We start from the raw sequence: 11,149 nt of genomic DNA, 5'->3' as shown, positions 1-11,149 counted from the left end.
AGGGGCGCGAAAATTTTGGTTGAAACCTGTCTGCAGGGAACTGGGGTTGAGGTGCCATAGTCAGGCACTACGTGTACTCTCTACGGACTCTTCATCTTCCTTCATGATTTGTGGGGTGGCAAAATTCTTGGGTAGTGCGTGGATGACGCGCTCCCGTTTATTGAAATTGCATTTGGGGGGACCTATAGCAAATTAGTGACTGTGGTGCATCTCCTTCTTTTATTCGTATTTTAATATTTTAATATTTTTATTGGAGAATTGGAAATGTATGCTATATGTATTCTTTTATGGTGATCAATTTGCCGAATAAAGATATTTCAACAGATATTGTGTTCCTTTTGCCTGAGTTGTTTTGATTCTCTGGCCTATTTGTGTTTTTTTCCATTTTTGTAACATTTCTCTCATGTAACGTAACTGGTTCTATTGTACAGTGCTCTGACACCTTGGAGTAAAGTCTGCGCCTTAGAAAAATGCATTAAATAAAATAAATAAATACAAATACAACGTGAATGACAGTTGCAGGGGATGTAACCAGCGAGGAGGGCTGCTTTGTTGTTGGTGTTCCCTTTACATGAATAAAATACTTGTCTAATGCGACTTCTGATGAAGCATTTATAATTCATGTACTAAAAAATGTAAAGCGCTTACACATTTGGGTAAATTACGCGCTATATAAAAACGCATAAATACATAACTTATGAAAGGACGAGTTACGTGTCCGGCACTGACTAGTTCATATAGTTTTCCCTTTGTTTCGCCGTTATGGGAGAATTTGGGAATGCATTGAAACCTCGGAAGTACTTTCTTTACCGGCCCGTGAACCATAAACAACTATTACAGCTGTCACCCACATAAGTACTTATCCAAGATGGCCGAACGGTCTTAGGCGCTTCCTTATTTTCTAGCACCCATCACGGAAGAGGGAAACACACAACTGCGCATCTATCGCTGCGCATCAGCAATCCTTCCGCCCGAGTTGGGGGCCATTTTATGATCAGGCTTAACGTCAAGCCCTCGTACTAATTAGGTCACGGAGTTGAGCCTGAAAACGAAAAGGTTCACCCTGACCCAAAAATGGTGGCGCATTGGGACATTGCTCCGCCTGCACGCGCAGGCTCATGGTTGGAAGTGTGCGCGTGCACGTTGACGGGGCCTTTGGGTTGCCAGTAAACATCCTGGCGAGATTTGAACACGGAGTTTGGGCGGCAGGAAGAGGTGCGTCCGCCATCTTGTTTGTTGTAGTCACTTGGAGGCGGAGGGATTGAGGTGGGGGGGCATCGTTCAAACAGCTTTCAAGCCAAAGGATTGTTGCATTTCTTTCTTTTTTTTGGAACCGAGGGCAGACCGGCGAAGAATAAGGTAAGAGCTGCTATAGTGTTATGCGTCAAGGGGTGGTTGCCAGCAGGCTCATCCGGGAGTGGGAGGCGGGCTGGGCTCACTGGTGCATGTTTTAAAGAAGGGCTGTGTTCAAGGAGTGGCCTACAACCCCGGAGTCAGTGCTTCTCCCCACCTGTCGTGTCCTGCAGATGGAGGCCGTTGTTCTGGGGTAGACGAGCGTTTTAGTGTAAGGTTGGGGTATCCCCGCACTATTCTTGCGTCAGCAGTCAGGCCCGAGATAATGACAGCCACTACTTGTATTTGCAAACTGAAGCTGTGCATTCTCCAGCATTAGGAGTAGTTGGATGTAAAATCGTCCGCTTCAATGCACTTTTGTTTTGCAGGAGTTTCAGCTGTGTGTCTATGGGGGGGGGGGAGATATCTCCGCAATATACATACTGTAGCACCCTGCACAGTGTGTGTGTACTTTGAGGCCATGCTACTCTTTGGGTCAGGCATCATTCTAATAAGTCGTTCTATTACGACATCTCCAGTCTAGGACTCCAGTACGCATAGTTTTCATCCACTTTCTACCCTGTTACTGTGGTTACTCGGGAGATGATTCTGCTGTCACTTTCCCCGTGCCTGAGGTCTGGCGCGCTGGACGTTAAGCAGCAGAGGATAACGGCTCCCCTTATTAAAATGTTGTTACACTGCCTATTTTACAGTAATGAAAGGAAGCCCATTCTGGAATAAAAGGTGCATTTCCATGTGTTTTTTTCTCCTGTGTCCGTATTCTTTCCCAACACCGTTAGGTTGGAGGCAAGAACGTAACTATGACCGTATTTCTTTTTCGTCACATTCTGCGATTTCGATGCAGACTTTTCTCCCATTTAGGCTAATGTTTTAACCGTTCTGCACAAAGTGTGGTGACGTTTAATGATTGGGCCCTGCTTTTGACTTTTGCATCTGTTTTTTACCTCACTTTTAAAATATGAATTACTTTGACCTGTGCAGTGACACCGTAAGTCTTTCCAAGCATAGAAACATCCTCTTGCAGAATGTTTCAGTAGCTACAATGTTCTTACCATGGACTTTATTGCTGCTTTCGTTGTTTTAACTTTTAAATATCCTTGCTCTTTAAGTACTAGCAATTGAGGACACCCAGTTGTTGATAAAAACGCCACGATTTAATATTTGGAATATATTCCTTACAGTAACCCAAAACATATTACTGTTTCGCTGCAGAAAGCTTACTGTTCCCATTTACTGGGTTTCTTACGGTTATTATTTTAAAGCTTGGTTGTTAATGGGAATACATATGCACTCTACAATTTGTGAGCAAACTTCGAAATTGTACAGCGTTAACTGCCCGGTATGTTGCGGGCATTCCTTGTGCGATATATAAAAATCTTCCGAATAAAATGTAAACATACAATTCTGGGGTGTGTGCCTTATAAGAACCTATACGCGACTGTTAAACTATATTAGTTTTTGGGCCTTCTGAGTGAAAATACATATTTTGTACATCAACATACCTAAATGAATTTTAATGTGTGGGCATTTCAGAGCCATTCATTTGGAGCTAACTTCTGGTATTTTGTTGTATCAGCGTATAGTTTCTTGTCATTTGTGCTACCTTCCCATATGGATATACCAGTCACATTCAGTTCAATTTACCAAGTTGCGTTTTTATAATTGACATCTATGGTGTGTACCAGACCGTGAATTCTTTTCAATTAGATCACGGGAACTAGGACTGTTTCCTGTTTAATCTTGTGGTCAATAATTTCTGGCAGTAGTTTGGCGTTTATATTGGTAGTCTGACCTGTCATATTTTGGCCAACTTTAAACTTGCTGCCGATCGTGTATATAGCCAAGAACATTCATTCTGCCAATTTCCAGCATATACTACTGCATGCATAATGTTTTATTAACCAATTTTCCTTTAGAACTTGTAGTTTTTCGCATCAATGCTTGGAGCAGTGTGCTACGTGGCCTTAGGTCGTTTACTCATGTGACTGTTCCACACCACTAATGCTGGCCAGTGTAAGCACACATACTTAAATTAAAGCACCTGTACTGTTTGCCATTCTCTCAATGATTCACCAGCTCTTATGCGGCGACCAAATAACATACAGAACGTGTCCATAATATTCTTGGAGCAAGTATTTTTCTAAGGTTTGATAACCCCTTATATGACCATCATATCTGGTAAACCAGACTTTTCTGTTTCCATGTTGTGGACAAAAATATCTGCATATAATAAACGACTGCTCTGTCCCCCCAACTTCCCCATTCTCGGCAGATCCTCCTGAAGATCCCCATAGGCCCATCAAGAGCCTCTGGCAAATCCTAAATAGAAAACAATGAAGGAGCCAATAAACAGCCCTGTTAACATTATTTTGGAAATTTTAGAGGACAGGCCCTGATTTCACTTACCCAAAAGAACATGACATAAAGTTGAAGAGTGTAAGGCAGTAATTCAGTTGTATCAGTGTAATATTATCTAGTGTAAGACATTTTTCCCTAAAGCCTACCTGTTCTATTGGTATTATCTTTCCACGGCCATCCAACACTTAAAACTTTCCAAAATACTTTTAAAAAATAATTTACTGACAGTCTAAGGCGATATGCCTATAATTTATAGTCCAATTACGGGGGCCTTTTTTTATGCAGAGGAAAAGTGAAACTCCTGGTCCAAGATTTTGGAATGAACATACTTACTGATAGCAGTGGTAGAACACTGGAGTTAGAAAAATTGACCAGTGGATCACTTACCTGGTTATTGATACTGCAATCTCACACAATCACATTGCTCTCAATGATCTTGTATCCAGTATAAAACGTTTGATTTGTTTTGTCGTTTGGAAGGGCATGTGTGAAATTAGAAGCTGTTGAGGAATACTCAGGTGGCCAAAGAAAAGCCAAAACAATGGAATTCAAAGCATACATTTCAGTAATATATCAATCATTTTCATTAATTGTTTGGCATAGATTTAACTATTACCACACAAATATTCAATAGTCTTCCAATATTGCCAAGTGCCTCCTAAACTAACCCTTCTTAAATCGATCAACTTCAGTACATATTCAAGTTTTTTTTATAGGTAACTTTCAATTAATTTATTTTTATAAAAAAAAGCTGCTTATATAGAGTATTCACTATTTGAATGCTACATATATCTAGAAAAGGCTTCATATAGATGAAGCATATTTTAGAAGAGTATTATGAAACAATGCTTGCCTATCCAAGATAACTCTTGACACTTCTTTTAGACAATCAATTGTCTTGAGCATGTCTCGAAATCAGAAAAGTTCAAACGTCTAGCAAGGAGTTGTGATGTTTCCACTGTCTTTCATTTGATCCACAGATACTTCCTTGATTCCATGGACTATCATGTAGGATAGTGGTTCCCAAACTGTGGTCCGTGGACCCCCAGTGGTCCATGACTAAGCATGGGTGAATTTTGCGAATTGACAATTCGAGGATTTGCGAATTGGCAATCCGCAGAATTTGCTCGAATTAGCGGATTTTTTTATTTTTGAGTGTTCGTGAGGCGCTTTGTGTGTTCGCAAGGCGCTTTGCAATTTCGCGGGTTTTTTTTTTTTTTTTACCTACTTAATCACTGCCACCCTCCCGTTTTTTATGCCCCTCTGCCCTCTGCCCTCTGTACCACTCGTTTCTGTGCTCTTCTGCCCCACGCATTTTTTGTCCCCTTCTGCCCTCTGTCCCACTTTTGTGCCCTTCTGCCCTCAGCCCCACTTAGAATGGATAGAAATAGCTTCAACAGGAAGCACTAATAAAGTAAATCAGGTGCTCCAGTTTAAGGTCAAATTAAGTTACACAATCATTAATCACCCCAAGTTTGGGGTGATTAATGATTGTGTAACTGAATTTGAGCTTCAACTCTAGCACCTGCTTTACTTTATCTATTAGAGCTTCCTGTTGAAGTTGACTTTTGTAATTATTTTAGAATGGCTCTGGCACCTTGCCAGCGCCATTCTAAAAGTTACAAAAGTCAGCTTGAACTTTTCACCCGTTCCGTTTGCGGATTTTGCGGGAAATTCGCGAATCTCACGGAATGCGAATTTACAGAAAATCCGCGAGCGGAACTGATTTTCCGCCCATGCTTATCCATGACACATTCTCAGGGGTCCACAGGCAGCAGTTTTAAAAGCACTGCACATTCCTTGTATAGTCAGTAGTTTTCAGACAAATATAAGTGTCAAGATAACTCCGTTGATTAATGTACCTGCTGGAGAAAGGAGTTTTGTCAAGTGCAGATGGGTAATATGCCTGCTGCAAAGAATGTGTACCATGCATTTAAAAAAAACTATTTTATGTGCATAACCCTCTGAGATACTGCTTTTGTGACAGATTCTTTTGTTACTGTTCATATATTACAATCGTAATATAGCACATTCAGCTATAAACTGCCATCAAAGAGCTGCATGCAAACTGCATGGTACAAGATAGAAAGTTATGTTTTTTATCCCAGTCTTTCATTATCCTGATGCTGATAAAAAGGTTTGTTTGGGTAGAAATAAACTATTAATATTAAAGTCGAGGCTAACCACTGTTATGTTCTGAATCCTGAGTTTAAGCTTCTCTAGACCAAGCTCTTAAAAAATGCCTACCAGTGTGTATGATGTAAACCCTGTAGTTCCCTTTGCCTTATGTAACATTTTCTATACACATGTATGATTTTCTCTGTATGTGTGTGATGTAAAGTGCTCTGGTATGAGAGATGATATAATGCAAATGTAATACATGTGACAGAGGGGCTATGGAGAGATGAGAGACACTGTTGGAGGGTGACAATCAGACCCTCCAGCATTTCGCGATTCACGAAAAAATCACGAAATCGGCTGACTAACGCGATGGCCGCGATACTTATAATTATCGCCTATATTTGCCAAAGTGTCTGAAAAACAAACAATGCCGGATAATAGGCTGTGCGCGCATACGTCACTACGTGCAGCCATCCAATACCTGCTTCCGCCTGTCCAAGATCTGTCTGTTATTCTGAGAATGGCCATTACAACGAAATGAAAATACAGATACTGCCCGGAGCGGACTGCGGACCCCGGCGGCCGATGGAACCCTCATTAATAATTGCTGAGAGTCATTCATGCCCGGAGTCCGGATGATATTTGCCACGGAATTCGTGGTGGCCACGAGGCGGGCCGTAGGGCTGCCCCACTCTCGCCTTGCACAGTGAGTAAGTGTTTTTCAAGTAACTGCTTTACAGGTGATCAATGTAATAGGGAAGCACACCAAGCAGCAGAGATCATGGCAGAGAGAGGCACTTGATCCGCTGTATGCATATAGGCTCCTAGGGCCCCTGACTGGGGGGTGGGGGGTGCTGGCAGATGGATGGTGCAGCCGATCAGCAGTAGGAGTGCCTGAGATTAGTGTGTGTTTGGAGTGCAGCAGTTCGGTTAACGGGCGAAAGTAGGAGGGGGTCCAAGAGGCCCAACAGTAAAGTCACCCTTACTTAGCCTCTCCGCGTTCAGAAGGACACCAAGGGTGCAGGGGCTTGACCCACCGTAAGTATAGGCCGATCGGAGGCGCTGCAGGTGGTAGAGAGGATGGAGCATTGGCCAGGCAGTACGGCATTCTTTGAGAAGATGGGAGGGAGCTGGGCCGAGTCAGTATCAGGGAAAACAGCATTGAGCTGAAAACTGTAGATGCAGTTAGTCTTCCTCCTTGGGGTACAGATCCAAAGGGGTTAAGCACAGCAACAAACGCACTGCAGCGATTTAAACAACCCTAGTCCCCTGTCCAAATTACTCAGATGGAGCAACGTTTGTAAAGATGGCAGCAGGTTTGCACACAGACGTTGTCACACATGACCAGTGTGCACAGCTGTTCTGTGTCAAGTCAAGTCATAGCATTTGTATAGCGCACTACATACCCAGAGGGTTTCAAGGCGCTTAGGAAGGGGAGGAGGATTATTTGTCAAATATCCACGTTTTAAGCTGCTTTCTGAACGCTAGGTGGTTCTGGGTGAGGCGAAGGTAAGCGGGGAGTGAGTTCCATGTTTTTGCAGCCAGGTATGAAAAGGATCTGCCTCCCATGGTGGTCTTGTTGATGCGAGGTACAGTGGCGAGGGCTTGGTTGGAAGAACGTAGTTGGCGGGAGGGGGTGTAGAAGGACAGTCGAGAGTTGAGGCAATCTGGTCCGATGTCGTAGAGTGATTTGTGTGCGTGGGTGAGCAGTCGGAAAGTGATCCTCTTATTGACGGGTAGCCAGTGGAGGTCTTTAAGGTGACCAGAGATGTGTTCGTTGCGTGGGATGTCTAATATGAGCCTGGCTGAGGCGTTTTGGATTCGTTGGAGTTTCTTCTGGAGTTTAGCGGTGGTACCTGCGTAGAGGGTGTTTCCGTAGTCCAGTCGGCTCGTGACCAGGGCGTGGGTGACTGTTTTCCTTGTTTCGGAGGGGATGCAGCGAAATGTTTTTCTGAGCATGCGCAGAATGTTGAAGCAGGAAGAGGATACGGCGCTGACTTGTTTGCTCATTGAGAGTGAAGAGTCCAGGATGACACCAAGGTTCCGTGCGTGGTCTGTGGGGATGGGTGCTTTTCCGAGGGCTTCCGGCCACCAGGAGTCGTCCCAAGCAGAAGGGGATGTACCCAAGATGAGGACTTCTGTTTTGTCTGAGTTCAGTTTCAGACGGCTTTGTTTCATCCATTCGGCAACTTCTTTCATTCCTTCGTGTAGGTTAGTTTTGGCGGTGCTGGGGTCATTGGTGAGAGAAAGGATCAGTTGAGTGTCGTCCGCGTAAGAGATGATGTTGAGGTTGTGTTGGCGTGCGATGGCCGCGAGGGGGCTCATGTATACGTTGAAGAGAGTGGGACTGAGTGAGGATCCTTGGGGTACGCCGCAAATGACTTCAGAGGCCTCGGACTTGAATGGAGGAAGGCGGACTCTCTGGGTTCTTCCGGTGAGGAACGAGGTGATCCATTCAAGTGCTTTTCCTTGGATTCCGATGTTATTGAGGCGTTGTAGAAGGGTGCTGTGGCAGACTGTATCGAATGCTGCAGAGAGGTCGAGGAGGATGAGGGCGACTGTGTCTCCATTGTCCAGTAGAGTTCGAATGTCGTCTGTTGCTGCGATGAGGGCGGTCTCAGTGCTGTGTTTTGCTCGGAAGCCAGATTGTGAGGGGTCGAGGGATTTGTTGGCTTCGAGGAAGGCGGCGAGCTGGTTGTTGACGGCTTTCTCAATGACTTTGGCCGGGAATGGAAGAAGCGAGATGGGGCGGTAATTTTTGAGTTCGGTGGGGTCCGCTGTTGGTTTTTTCAGAAGGGCGGTGAGTTCAGCGTGTTTCCAGTCTTCTGGGAAGGTAGCAGAGTTGAAGGAGCAGTTGATGACGTCACGGAGGTGCGGTGCTATGACGGAGTCTGCTTTGTTGAAGATGTGGTGAGGGCATGGGTCTGTGGGGGATCCTGAGTGGATGGAATTCATCAGGCGGATGGTGTCCTCAGTGGAGATTGGGTTCCAGGCGTTAAGGGTGTTCACGGGGGGAAGATGGTCAGCAGATGGTAGGGTGGGTTGGTTGTCGAAGCTGTTGTGGATGTCTGCAATCTTGTTGTGGAAAAAAGAGGCAAGGGAGTCGCAGAGGGTTTGAGAGGGGGTGATGTCGTTGGAGTTGGCCGAGGGATTGGAAAATTCCTTGACGATGTTGAAAAGTTCCTTGCTGTTGTGGGTGTTGTTGTCAAGTCGATCCTTGAATGCTGTTTTCTTGGCTTTTCGGATCAGTTGGTGGTGAGTGCGGGTGGCGCTTTTGAAGGCGTCCTTGGTGCTGGTGGTTGGGTCTTTTTTCCAGGCCTTTTCAAGGGAGCGGCAGAGTTTCTTGGATTTCTTAAGATCATCGTTGAACCATGAGGCTTTCTTGCTGCCAGGTTTACTTTGACGTTTTTTCAGTGGAGCTAAGGTGTCGGCGGTGTTGGATAACCATAGGGTGAGGTTGGCGGCGGCTTCGTTGGCGTTAGAAGAGAGGGCTGGGGAGTTTCGAAGGAGCGATGCGGAGATTTGGTCTGTGGTGATTTTGTTCCAGTTTCTTTGCAGGGTAGGTTGGGAGTGGTTGATGGGTTTCGGCTTGTTGTAGGTGAAGTGAACGCAGCTGTGGTCGGTCCATAGGAGATCCGTAGTGTGGCTGAAGGAGACATGTTTGCTGGAGGTGAAGATAGGGTCGAGTGTGTGACCTGCGATGTGGGTGGGGGAAGTGACTAGTTGTTTAAGTCCGAGGTTGGCGAGGTTGTCCACGAGGGTGGCGGTGTTGTGGTCGTTTATCTTTTCAAGGTGAAAGTTGAGGTCTCCCAGAAGAATATAGTCTTTGGAGGGGAGCGCGTGTGGAGAGATGAAGTCTGTGATGTCTTCACTGAATTTTGCGCGGGGTCCTGGTGGTCTGTAGAGGAGGGTGCCTCTGAGTGTGGTCTTGGGGTCGATGTGGATCTGGAAGTGAAGGTGTTCGGAGTTGGCGAGGTTGGCGTCAGAGCTGGTTGAGATGCGGATAGATTTCTTATGGACGATAGCGATTCCTCCTCCTGTGCCGGTACGGTCACGTTGCTGCATTTGATTTGACCTGAGTTTTGACCAACGCCTTGCAGACTCATCCCCGCAGGCCACCCGGGTCTTCTTGCGGATCGGTGGTATTGTACCCACATCCTTTTGCACATTTGCAGGCCTTGGTGATGGGCACAGACCTCATGTCAGCCAATATCCCACGCTCACCCACATATCTGTCACATTCCAATGGCACCAGACAGGTTTCATGCCCCAGGCAACTTTGAGCGACAATAAAAAATGCCAAGAAAACAGCAACTCTGGTGATTAATGGACCGCCTGGGTACCGTCCGAGTTTTGTCTAGTGGAACTTTTACACAGAGTAAAGGTTAATATGCTTGCTGCAAAGCACGAGCACCGTGCAGATCCCAGAAATGCATATAATTTAAATAGTTCAGTGCCTTACTGCTTTTGTTGGAGAGATCCTTTTAATAGTTGAAATGGATAAATTTAAAATCCTAATGTAGCACAGTGAGCTATAAACTGGTATGAAACAGCTGCATGCAAACTGCAAGGTATAGGGTTAAGAGTTGATTTCTCCCCAGACTTTCATTATCATGTTGCAAAATGGTAATTTGGGTAGAAATCAATTCTTATTAGTAAAGAGAACCCCCAACCATAGTGGCATATTTTAAATTCTGAAATTCTGCTTCTTCAGACCAAGCACTCTTATACTATGCCTAGTATAAATGACCTATGACTCCTTTCCTACACCTCTTATGTAACATTTCCTATACACTGCTTTACACACATATAACTCATTGTCTCTGTGTGATGTAAAGTGCTCTGTCACCCTACACTGGTATGAGTAGCTCTAAAAAACAAAAGCATGTGTGAGAGAGTGGTTATAGAGACTTGTGGGTCACTGTTAAAGGGTGGTATATCGCAATCGTCTACGTTGCTTGATTTTTGCTTGGGAGAAAGTGTCACTCGTAGTTGTTGAAATGTCACTCATAATTGTACAGAAATTTTGAAAATGTCGAAAATGTCACACATAAGCAATCTGAAACCATGGCAGCTTTATACCCTGCAGCAGCGCTTCAGAACTGCTGGGGATATTTCAAGGCCCCTTTTAGACCAGAAAAGAGGATCGTTTTTTAAATGAATTTGCTGGTATGTTGTGCACTCACCAATTCGCTGCATTACTTTCTAGTAAATCTAGTGCTCCAGCAGCTAAGCAGGACTTCCTCTATGGGTCATATTTGTATTATCAATATATTTTCAATGTTAAAAAGGTGATTGAAATTACTGTTTTTTAAAA

At 44.6% G+C, this 11,149-nt stretch overlaps 1 protein-coding gene across 1 annotated transcript in view; it reads left to right on the top strand.

Annotated features, from left to right (window-relative positions):
* Positions 1-960: 960 nt before the first annotated feature.
* Positions 961-11,149, top strand: part of RAD21 (RAD21 cohesin complex component) — a 273,785-nt gene continuing 263,596 nt past the window's right edge. The window contains exon 1 of the mRNA XM_086966139.1: positions 961-1,359. The gene's annotated coding sequence lies outside the window, so the exon portion shown is untranslated. The remainder of the gene's footprint in view (positions 1,360-11,149) is intronic.

The sequence above is a fragment of the Lissotriton vulgaris genome, chromosome 4_1, assembly GCF_964263255.1.
Source record: "Lissotriton vulgaris chromosome 4_1, aLisVul1.2, whole genome shotgun sequence".
In the NCBI taxonomy this organism is placed as follows: Eukaryota; Metazoa; Chordata; class Amphibia; order Caudata; family Salamandridae; genus Lissotriton; species Lissotriton vulgaris.
Note: the sequence above shows the minus strand (reverse complement) of the source record. Positions and strands in the feature narration are given on the sequence as shown.